Raw genomic sequence first — 12,249 nt, 5'->3', positions numbered from 1 at the left:
ATGCATTTTTGGGGCTTTACATCATGGTTTTTATTTCCATCAGCTTTGAAAAGTTCTTGAATAGCACACGATTTGTTTATTCTTGGCTGAATTTTTCTTATCAACTTATTGATCAAGAATTTTTCAATAGCTCATATTTAATGCATTATTTCCAATTACTTAAAGAAAAAATGATGGATTGTAATTGATAGTGTTTTTATTATTTATTTTGTTAGTTTCCTTCTAATTGTTGGTGACATTATTTCTTTCCAATATTTTGTGAATTCTTTTTTTTTTTTTTTTTTTGAGATAGTGAATCTTTAGTGATAGCCAAATTGTTTATAAAATCCAAATTGGTTTGGATTAACAGCGTCATCTTTCATAATGTTGCAACAGTTTCAGGAAATGATTGTTGTAACAGTTTGTGTGGCATCTCTATAACATTATAGGCATGTGCAACAACCTAGGAATAATGACAAAAATATGCATGATGAGCTGTGACAACAATGTTCCATTCTGGTCCTTGTGGTTGTTTATTATTTCAATAATGCAATCCTTGTGCTATTCTATGCTTTTATTTGTTTCTATAACGGCTAAAAAGGCTTCCTACTAAAAATAAAAAGGTTAACAAGCCTAATATAATGCAGTTGAAAAGAAAAACAAAAAAAGAAAAATTAATCAAACGTGGGCAGTTTTCTTTTTTTAAAAAATAATTTAGGTGATCATATAGCCACCTCATGCAACCATTGAGCTGTCTATAGCGACAGTAATCCAGACCCTTAAAACTTAATCAAACCCTCGATATGGATGCTTTTAGAATGGTTAAGCATGACAGAGAAAATTGTTGGAATTTCAATGAATTTTGAAAAGTTTTAAAGAGGTGTAAATTAAAAGATTTGTAGCCCCCAAATTTGTAAAAGAGTTGTTGCAACCTTTAAGTATTTCAATTCCATTTGGAAGTTTCAAAACTTCCCATTATCTCTCATTATGGCCTTAATGAGGCCATGAGTATTCAACCGTTATGGTTGAATTGCAAAAGGCCTATAAAGGAGCCATTCCTTGCATCTAACAATATATATACAATACAAGAGTCTTCTTCTTGCTCTCATTATTTCTCTCTACCACCATTCTCTCTTTTATAATTTTCTATATTATTTTATATTTTGGGCAACCGATATAGACTAGGTAATCTACCTACTACAGACGTGCACTGTAGATTAAGCCCGCTGTGAGCCGTTTGGGTTGTATCTTGGAGCCGTCGCTGACCGCCAATACCTGCACGTGGGGAGGCAACAACGGCTTTAAGACAGTGCGTCTCTTGGCGTGCCTCTCACACCTCACAGGCCAGATATTTTCTTACAACTGTTTTATTATAATTGTTAGATTTCCTTTTTTATGTGATTTAAATATTTTACAAAGCATCTTGCTAGATCAACATTCTAAAGCCGTTTTTATATTGTTCCATCTATATGTTTATATATTCTGCAAGATGCATTGTTGAATACTGTTTTTGTTCATCTTTGATAGAAATCATTGTTGGATACACTTTAAATAATAATATATATATAGTTTAGCTTTAGATTCTCAATTTTAATATTAAACTGTTTAATTAAAAAAATAGTTTACTGTTTAATTTAAATATATATATATATATAATTTACTGTTTTAATCAAGAAAACAGTTTACTGTTTTAATTAAAAAAAGTTTACTGTTTAATTAAAAAAAAACAGTTTACTGTTTTACTATTTTAATTAAAAAAAGTTTACTGTTTTGATCAAGAAAACAGATTACTGTTTTAATAAAAAAAATAGTTTACGGTTTAATAAAAAAAACAGTTTACTGCTTAATTAAAGAGAACAGTTTACTGTTTAATTAAAAAAAACAGCTTACTGTTTTAATCAAATAAAACAGTTTACTGTTTTAACACAAAACAGTTTACTGTTTAATCAAAAAAAAAAAAACAGTTTACTGTTTTAATAAAAAAACAGTTTACTGTTTAATAGAAAAAAAACAGTTTACTGTTTAATCAAAGAAAACAATTTACTGTTAAAAAAAAAATAGTTTACTGTTTTAATAAAAAAACAGTTTACTGTTTAATAGAAAAAAAAACAGTTTACTGTTTAATCAAAGAAAACAATTTACTGTTAAAAAAACAGTTTACTGTTTTAACAAAAAACAGTTTACTGTTTTAACAAAAAACAGTTTACTGTTTAATCAAAAAAAAAACAAACAGTTTACTGTTTTAATTTAAAAAAAACGGTTTACTGTTTTAACAAAAACAGTTTACTGTTTAATTTAAAAAAACAATTTACTGTTTTAATAAAAAAACAGTTTACTGTTTAATAAAAAAACAGTTTACTATTTAATCAAAGAAAACAATTTACTGTTAAAAAAAATACAGTTTACTATTTAATATAATAAAAAAAAGTTTACTGTTCTTTTTTTTTTAAAAAAAAAGCTTTGGTGAAGATATAAGTATTAAATCTAATTGGTGATATTGGAGTTGTTTTTCTTTACAATTATTAGTAAAGTTATTGTTACATAGTATATTATTAAGAGATACTCTTAGGAACATCTTGTTTAAATTTATTCATTAGTGACGTTATTGTTATTATTTTTCCTCACAGTTGAATACTCTACTGCCCTTTTAAACTTTAAAAAACTTAGAGTTTAAAATTTAGAATGGCAAATATGGAAGAAGCTAATAGTATTAAGCCTGAAAAATTTAGTGGACAAAATTTTCGTAGGTGGCGAAGACAACTTAAATATTGGTTGACTGTGTTAGAACTTGTATCTGCAATAGAGGAACCACGGTCTAATCAAGAGTTACCTTCTCGAATGACTAATGAGCAAGTAGAGTACCACTGCTATAATAGAATACTTAGTGCTTTGTCTGACCACCTTTATGATGTGTATCATGCCACTACCTCAAGTGCAAAAGAACTTTGGGATGCTTTAGAGGCTGAATATGGGATGATAGATGCTGGTATTGATCGGTTTACTGTCTCAAATTTTAATAGTTATAAAATGGTAGACAATAAACTAGTGGGAGATCAAATTCATGAGTATCAAGAACTTCTGAGAGGAGTTGAGAAAAAGAGAACCAAATTTAGTGAAGATTTTAAAGTCTCCTGTCTTATAGATAAGCTGCCATCATCTTGGAATGATTTTGGTAGGACCCTTAGGCATAAACAAGGAGAGTTAACCTTAACTCAAGTCATAAACTCTCTTAGAGTTGAGGAAAAACATAGAGCCAATACTAAGAAAGAGGATGAAAAGACTCCTAAGGTGAACCTAGTTGAAAATAATACTAAGAATTTTTACAAAAGAAATAATTTCCAACATAGGGGTAAGAACTTCAAGAAAAATAATAGGTTCCACAATCGTTCTAACCAAAACCAAAACTTCCAATACCGTAATAATAATAATAATAAAACATTCAAGGGCAAAGGAAGTGAGAAAAGGCTATGCTTTGTTTGTGGGAGAACTAATCACATGGCGAAAGATTGCTTCTTCAAGAAGACTGAGGAGTATAAGCCCAAGCCCAAGTCAAATCACTATCAAAGAGATCCAAAGGCCCAAGTCTATATGTTTGATGGATCAAGAGAATTCAGCCGAGCCATCCTTTAGGTATAACTTTAGTTCTTCTTCTATTAATTTTACTTATGAAAATAAAGATTGGTGGTTAGATTCTAGAGCTAATGTACATATTTGTTTTGATCATGGTTATTTTAAAACTTATCAGAAATCAAGTGGAGAAAGTGTAACATTAGGTAATGACTCTGTTGCACGTGTGCTTGGAGTTGGAGACATAGATTTGAAGATGACATCTGGAAAGACCTTAACTTTGAAAGGAGTGCGACATGTTCCAGAAATCAGAAGAAATTTAGTTAGTGGGTCATCCTTAGTCCAACAAGGATACAACTCATACAAGGTTGTTATGGAATCCAATAAAGTTGTAATTTCAAAAAATAATGTATTTGTTGGGAAAGGATTTATTAGTGAGGGGTTGTTTAAATTAAATGTACTTTCAGAAGTTAAAGTTATCTCTTCAAGTGTTTTCAATGTTGAATCTTCTAATGTATGGCATGAACGATTGGGACATGTACACTTAAAGAAAATTAAAAGAATGATGGATCTAGACTTAGTCCCTAAGTCCAATCTAAACTTCAAACATAAATGTGAAGTGTGTGTACAAGCCAAACAACCTAAAAGGCCTTATAAGTCTGTAGAAAGAAACACTCAACTCTTAGAGCTTATACATAGTGATGTATGTGATTCGAACAGACCACCTACTAGAGCAGGAAATAAGTATTTTGTGACTTTTATAGACGATTGTTCGAAATTCTGCTATGTGTACTTAATAAAAACTAAAGATGAGGTGTTTAATAAATTCAAGATTTATAAGACCGAAGTAGAGAATCAATTAGAAAGAAAGATTAAGAAACTCAGATCCGACAGAGGAGGTGAGTATACCCTTACTAATTTTGGCATCTTCTGTGAGGAATATGGAATAGTACATGAAATAACTCCGCCATACTCTCCTCAATCTAATGGAGTAGCTGAAAAAAAGAATAGAACTTTAATGGATATGGTTAATGCGATGTTGATAAGTTCTGGACTACCTGAGAATTTGTGGGGAGAAGCAATTCTTACTGCATGTTTCATATTGAATAGAGTAACTGTGAAAGATAATGATAAGACCTCTTACGAAATTTGGAAGAAAAGAACACCTAATCTTAAAATCTTGAAAGTGTGGGGGTGTTTAGCTAAAGTAGCAATCCCTGAGCCTAAGCGAAAGAAGATAGGGCCTAAAACTATAGATGCTGTCTTTATAGGGTATGCTCAAAATAGTAGTGCTAATAGATTCTTAGTTATAAACTCTGAGATTAGTGAAATTTCAAATAACACAGTTATAGAATCTAGAGATGCTACCTATTTTGAAGATATATTTCCTTATAAAAATAAAATTTCACACAAAGTAATAGATAAATCATCTACTAATGATAAACCTTCCAATAGTACAAGTGCATTTAAGGAACCAGAAACACAATTAGAGTTAAGAAGGAGTAAAAGGTCTAGAATAGAGAAAAATTTTGGAGACGAATTTTATTCCTTTTTAACAGAAGGAGATCCTACTACCTATAAGGAAGCTATGTCTTCTTTAGATGCTCCATTTTGGAAGGAAGCTATACAAAGTGAGATAAAGTCTATTATTCAAAATAACACTTGGGAGTTAACTAATTTACCTCCTGGAAATAAAGCTATTGGGTGTAAATGGGTGTTCAAGAAGAAGTTAAAACCTAATGGAACCATAGACAAGTACAAAGCCAGACTAGTGGCTAAAGGTTTTATACAAAAGGAAGGAATAGATTACTTTGATACATATTCACCTGTATCTAGGATAACTACGATTAGAATTTTAGTTGCCTTAGCATCAGTGCATAATCTAGTGATTCATCAAATGGATGTTATGACTGCCTTTCTAAATGGAGACATAAATGAAGAGATATATATGGAGCAACCTGAAGGTATTGTAGTTAAAGGTCAAGAACATAAGGTCTGTAAGTTAGTTAAATCCTTGTATGGTTTAAACAAGCTCCTAAGCAATGGCATGAGAAATTTGATAAAGTGATCTTAGAATATGACTTTAAGATTAATGAATATGATAAGTGTGTGTACTGCAAAGAGAGTAATGGAGAACATGTGATCTTATGTCTTTATGTTGATGATATATTAATATTTGGGACAAATTTGGAGATAGTAAATGATGTTAAGTCTTATCTTTCTAGAAAGTTTGACATGAAGGATTTATGAGAAGCTTATGTAATTTTAGGAATGAAGTTGGAAAGAACACCTGATGGAATTATTCTTAATCAAACCAGTACAATAAAAAGGATGTTAAAAAAATTTAATTATTTTGATTGTAAATCTATATCAATACCATATGATCTAAATGTGCATTTGAAGAAAAATAATGGTGAACCAGTATCTCAACTGAAGTACTCACAAATGATTGGATCATTGTTATACATAGCAAATAAAACTAGGCCTGATATAGCATATGCTGTTGGGAGACTTAGTAGATATACTCATAATCCTAGCAAAGATCATTGGGTTGCTTTAGAGAGAGTCTTTAAATATCTTAAAGGAACCTTGGAATACTCATTGTGTTATAAGGGATTTCCGAATGTAGTTGAAGGGTATAGTGATGCGAATTGGATAACAGACAATATGGATGTAAAGTCCACTTCAGGGTATGTATTTCTTTTGGGTGGAGCAGCAATATCTTGGGGATCTAAGAAACAAACTATTATCTCTCGCAGTACTATGGAGTCAGACCTTATAGCTTTAGATACAACTTGCTCTGAGGCTGAGTGGATTAAGAACTTAATGCTTAACATGCCTTTAGTTAATAAACCCATACCTGCCATTTCCATACATTGTGATAGTAAGGCAGTAATAGAGTTAGTAAGGCAAGCACATACCAATAAGAAATGAATAGGCATTTGCAAGTGAGGCATAAATCAGTTAAAAGCCTATTGAATAAGAATATTGTGTCTTTAGAATTTGTAAAGTCTGAGAAAAATATAGCTGATCAGCTGACCAAAGCTCTTTCTAAGAGAGCTATCATTGACTTGTCGAGGGGGATGGGCTTAAGCCCATAAGGGAGTCACCTAGGGAGGTAACCCAACCTTTGTGATTGGAGATCCCATGAAGAAGGTTCAATGGGTAGAAACAATCCATATTGCGTGACTCATTTCAGCACTACTTTTAAGGAGAGAGTCTCCTGCTCATCCCTATGGCAATAGTGCTTTGATATGTGACGTTAAGGAAGGGTGTTACCCTGAATGAGCCCAAGGCAGGCATACTCCTGCAGGATACAGGTCACATGTATTCTTGGAGGACTCACCTAAATGAGAGTTGTCGTGAGGCCGCGACTGTGAGAATTGGGCTGTTCTCTAATAACTCTCATGAGAATCAAGATTCAGCGCATGGCCATAAATAGCGCTAACCCGCACCAAGTCTATATCAATACTATGTGTGTGGCATGTTAAAATCTGGTCCAAAGGGTCTAGTTCAAGACTTAGTTCACTATGATCCTTCAGGTTAGAACTATCAACACTAAGTGGAGGTTCAAGTCCGGAAGACACCTGCACCCATTGCATAGTATAAAGTTGCCCAAATTTCTATATATATATATATGTATATGATTTTATAAAGTTTTGAAACTTGTGGGGGACTGTTGGAATTTCAATGAATTTTGAAAAGTTTTAAAGAGGTGTAAATTAAAAGATTTGTAACCCCCAAATTTGTAAAAGAGTTGTTGCAACCTTTAAGTATTTCAATTCCATTTGGAAGTTTCAAAACTTCCCATTATCTCTCATTATGGCCTTAATGAGGCCATAAGTATTCAACCGTTATGGTTGAATTGCAAAAGGCCTATAAAGGAGCCATTCCTTGCATCTAACAACATATATACAATACAAGAGTCTTCTTCTTGCTCTCATTGTTTCTCTCTACCACCATTCTCTCTTTTATAATTTTCTATATTATTTTATATTTTGGGCAACCGATATAGACTAGGTAATCTACCTACTACAGACGTGCACTGTAGATTAGACCCGCTGTGAGCCGTTTGGGTTGTATCTTGGAGCCGTCGCTGACTGCCAATACCTGCACGTGGGGAGGCAACAACGGCTTTAGGACAGTGCGTCTCTTGGCGTGCCTCTCACACCTCACAGGCCAGATATTTTCTTACAACTGTTTTATTATAATTGTTAGATTTCCTTTTTTATGTGATTTAAATATTTTACAAAGCATCTTGCTAGATCAACAAAAATGGCCAGAAAGGATACAAAAACTAAAACTATAGGGAGAGACAATTCTCATGGTGCCCTTCCATAGATACTAATGGGGCTGTGGACAGGTTGGCAGACTTGATGCATATTTCTAGCTTGATGATGGGTTGGCCATGAATCTTGTTCTATGCTCCAAAAGCACAATATACATACTTTCTTTGTATCTAATCTGCTGTTATGCAGCATCTTATTAGTAAAATATTCGGTATAAAAATTATTACGCACAACATTAATGAGTAATTTGTCTAAGCTTGTTTGCTTGTATGACTAATATAACCAATAGTCACTAATCCACTAAACTGAAGCAACTCGAAGATTTAATACAATATTTTTTAGAAAATGGATGATGATTGAAGGTGTCAGGCCTTTGTATTAATGAGACTGCCCCATATTTTGGTGGTTGTTTGGGGATCAAACGTTTCTCAATTAAAAGAATACAAAATGGCATTTGATCCTTATCAATCTATTCAAAGATTTCTATAATAAAAAATGAAAATAGTTCAAATATAAGGCCAATCAAAGAGTTAGTTTGTAGAACTATGATCGGTTCTTTCAATTTTGAAAATAAAACCACGCAATAGCACGTATCCTGTAGGATAGTGATTACGGGTGTCGGTCCACAGGGATTGGAGACTAGTTATTTTTCTTTAATAATAAATCAAAAAGAAGAATTTGCTAACTTGATTTAACTAAATTAATCTATGAGTACGAATTGAAATTTTTATCAAAGTAAATAGATCTAGGGTTTGGAATCCACCACATAGCATTGCATCAAGGATTGTGTTCTTAATTTTTATCTTTTGGAGAGGCATGCAATTTTGGCTGCAAGCCTTTTAAAATGAAAGCATAAAGAGTGTTAGGAAGATCCATCTTCGGTGTAGCATGAAGTGTCTACCTAAGTATGCTAATCTAGGATGCAGCACGCTTCATCTTCCTAGGCATGGATCATCTTAGACTACTTTAGCAAACATGATTAATAACTAGCATGCTCAAAATTTAAATATCATGAAGAAATATTTCATTGGAAATAAGAATTTAAACAAGCTCCAAAATAATAAAAAACAAGAACTACAATTGCTCTGATACATTGCTAGAGCTTCATCCAGCCCTAGACTAGATGTTTAGCCGAGCATGGCTTCCGGACGACCTCCCATCTTCAAATGAAATTGATCACCTCCCATTATTCCCAAAATATCCAAAACTCTTCTCTTTCCCCCCCCTCCTTTCTCTCTTTTTTTTATTTTTTTATCTCTCCCGCTCGGTTTCTTCTTCCTTTTCTTCACCGAAACAGGGGTTCTCCCCTGTTTTCTCCTCCCCCAAGCCCCCTTTGCCACCGAACGATGGCCTCCTTTTATAGTGGATGAATGGTGTCAATGGCGTGGCTGGATCTTGGGAGGGATCCGTGGAGCGTTTGATTGTAATGGCCGGAAATGAAGCCGGCCGCTGGATTGACGGGAGGTGGAGGGAAGAAGATGAGTGGCCGCGGGATCGATGGGAGGTGCTGATTCGGAGTATCTGGATCTCGGAGAAGCCGAGGACTGAGCTGTAGATGAATGCCGAGCTGGGTTTCCGGCGGTTGGGAGCCGATCACGGCTTGGTGCTAGGGATGAATCCGGACGGAAAGATGTTGCAGGTGTCTGTGCGAATGATGAATTGGAAGCGTTACGATCGGAAGGAGAGGCAGGGGATCCGGTCGCTGGCTGCACCCCGTGGAACTCGTGCTGGAACGGGCTGATGCGGAGCATTTGATTCCCGACGGTTGGAGCGGCTCGTTGATTGCAGCGGAGGAGTGATCGCCGGCGGAGCATCCGGGAATGAGGACGATGCCATGGCTGGATGCGGAAGGTGCCCGGCTGATCTCCCTCTTGGATTTGGCACGCGGATGATGGGGGATCGGGTTGTTGTGAGCGAGGCGGGATCACGGGAAAGTTTGGCAGCGGGAGGAAGCTGGAAAGGATAGGTAACGGAGAGGGGAAAGAAGATAAACAGTGGGATATCGGGAAGAAGAAGAAGATAAACAGTGGATATTCTTTATTAATTTATTTATTATTTGATTTATATATATACATAAATATATATATTTGTAAAAACACTGTTCATATGAACAGTGTTTTCACGGGATACTGTTCATATGAACAGTGTTTCCAGTAATTCTTCCCGAAATTATTTTTATTTATTTTATTATTTCATTATTATTATTATTTATTATTATTATTTTTTTTGTTTTAAAATTATAAATTTTATATGAAGGCACGCAAGGCATTGGTTGGGAATTGACTTTGGGTGGGTCATGATTGTTGATTTGCTTGAATTTGTTCTCGAGCCCAATGACATTTAATTCTTACTATACCGCTTCAGATTGAACTCAACCAGATCAGACCGTGACTTAATAAAAGGGTTAATCAAATATTTTTTCATATAATTATAACTTTCAATCTAACCAGGACCAAAGCCCATTGAATTATACCCTTAGCTTGATTGCAACTCCATCAGGTTAATAATTCGGGTCAACACAATCTCCTCCTTATATGTTTTTATGAAAGATTTCAACCAGAAGAGAGACAAATTCAGAGTCTGTTTTAAGAAAAGTATTATTTACCTCTTACCATAATTTAAATTTATTTCATTGTTTATTCAATTTCATGGTAAAACAAGTAGTTATCCGTTTAAGAACATTGATAAGTGCTGGAAAAAGAATATTAAATTATAGATTAATCAGCACTTATCACACCCCCAAATCTATGTTTTGCTAGTCCTCGAGCAAAATAAAATTAGAAAAGAACAACTCTAACTCACTTTCGCAGGCATCGCGATTGCATTTACCATATGCAACATGGCTTTAAACCCCTAGGTTACCCTAGTGGACGAGTTATAGTCTCGTGAGAGTTTTCAGTGAAGATACCCACAAACTTCAATAAATCATTTTTTTTATTATTATTTATTATTATTATTATTATTTATTTTTTATTTTTTATTATTTATTTATTTTTTATTAGATCAATTGATCTCTGAAGTGAAAATCGAATTCCAAATGCATACTAGCTAAGATTTTCAAAAACTCTCTTTTATTATTATTATTATTATCTAAGATACATAAATGATAAGAATTTCAAAGCACACACGGTTTTATTTACTAAGTCAGCCCAAATTCTAGGTTAGTATGCAATCTAAGTTAAAGTCATTAAGTTTTCTTTTAGGGAGTTGTAAGACTTATTTATACTGGAGTGCTCGGTGAAATTTGGACCGTACCCAAGCTAAGAGTTCGAATCTCCAAAATATTGCTAATACCGGTAGTTTCCAAGGATTGGTCACTGATTCAAAATCATCTTATCTGCAGGATTTCGAGAGTTGTGGATGTTTACTTTAGTACCTCACGGGCTTTATCTGTAATATTCCAGTTTACTCGAATTTTTACAACGACGGCTTTCACACTATTGTCTTTTCGGTCAATACAGCATTTTTTCCTTTTTTTTTCTTTTTCTTTTTTTTAAGAAAGATATATAAATTGTGCACTTTTACTCTTGTGGTGATTTCTCCGTGTAACGAGCAATCAGTCGACAACTCTCACACCAGTTGGCATAAGGTGTCGGGCATCAAGACTCCCCTACGGACTTATGCTCGAAGTCCTCATCACAAGCCCACTGGACCTTTGACAATAGGTAGCCCTTTTCGATGTTCCTGACTAAATCCATTTTTATTGATTTTTTTTTTATTGGATTAGATAAGTATGATTCATCAGGGTCCAAGGTTGCTACTATACTATCAACATAATGTCGAGCCTAGACCTTAGAAGGGTCAGCCAGTGTGTAATGAAATTCCAAAGTATTAATTAGCTTACAACTCCCTAAGAGAGACTTAATAAAAACAACTTAAATTTGTATTACTTCCCACTAGTCATTGGGCTTTTAGATTTTATATACCTTGTGTGTTTATCATTCTCACATAAATGTATATAAATTAGGTTTTTTTTTTAACAAAACTTTTTTTTAATAATTTTTTTATTATTATTTTATGAAAATAAATACATTTTTTTTAAAAAAATATTTTTAATTTTTTATTTTTTTTAAAAGATGATTTTTTTTATTATTTTTTTTAACTTTTTTTTTGATGAAAATCAAGATGAATACCCCCAAACCTAAACCTAACATTGTCCTCAATGTTAAGAAATAATCTAAGAGAATTGGGTTGCCTCCCAACAAGCGCTAAGTTTATTGTCTTCAGCCAGACACAGTGGGTCCTTAATTATTTTGATAAACAGGGTTCGTTAAATTAAGGGATTCGATCAATTGCCCGTCGGCAACACAGTCTACATAAGGTTTTAACCTTTGACCATTGACTTTTAAAACATGTCCACCATTGAGGTGTTGGATCTCTACTGCACCATAAGGAGAAACCTTTTTCACTATGA

This window comes from Phoenix dactylifera, chromosome 2 (genome assembly GCF_051530095.1).
Source record: "Phoenix dactylifera cultivar Ajwa chromosome 2, Ajwa_hap1_PhDact_Kaust_v1.1, whole genome shotgun sequence".
NCBI classification, from domain to species: domain Eukaryota; kingdom Viridiplantae; phylum Streptophyta; class Magnoliopsida; order Arecales; family Arecaceae; genus Phoenix; species Phoenix dactylifera.
Note: the sequence above shows the minus strand (reverse complement) of the source record.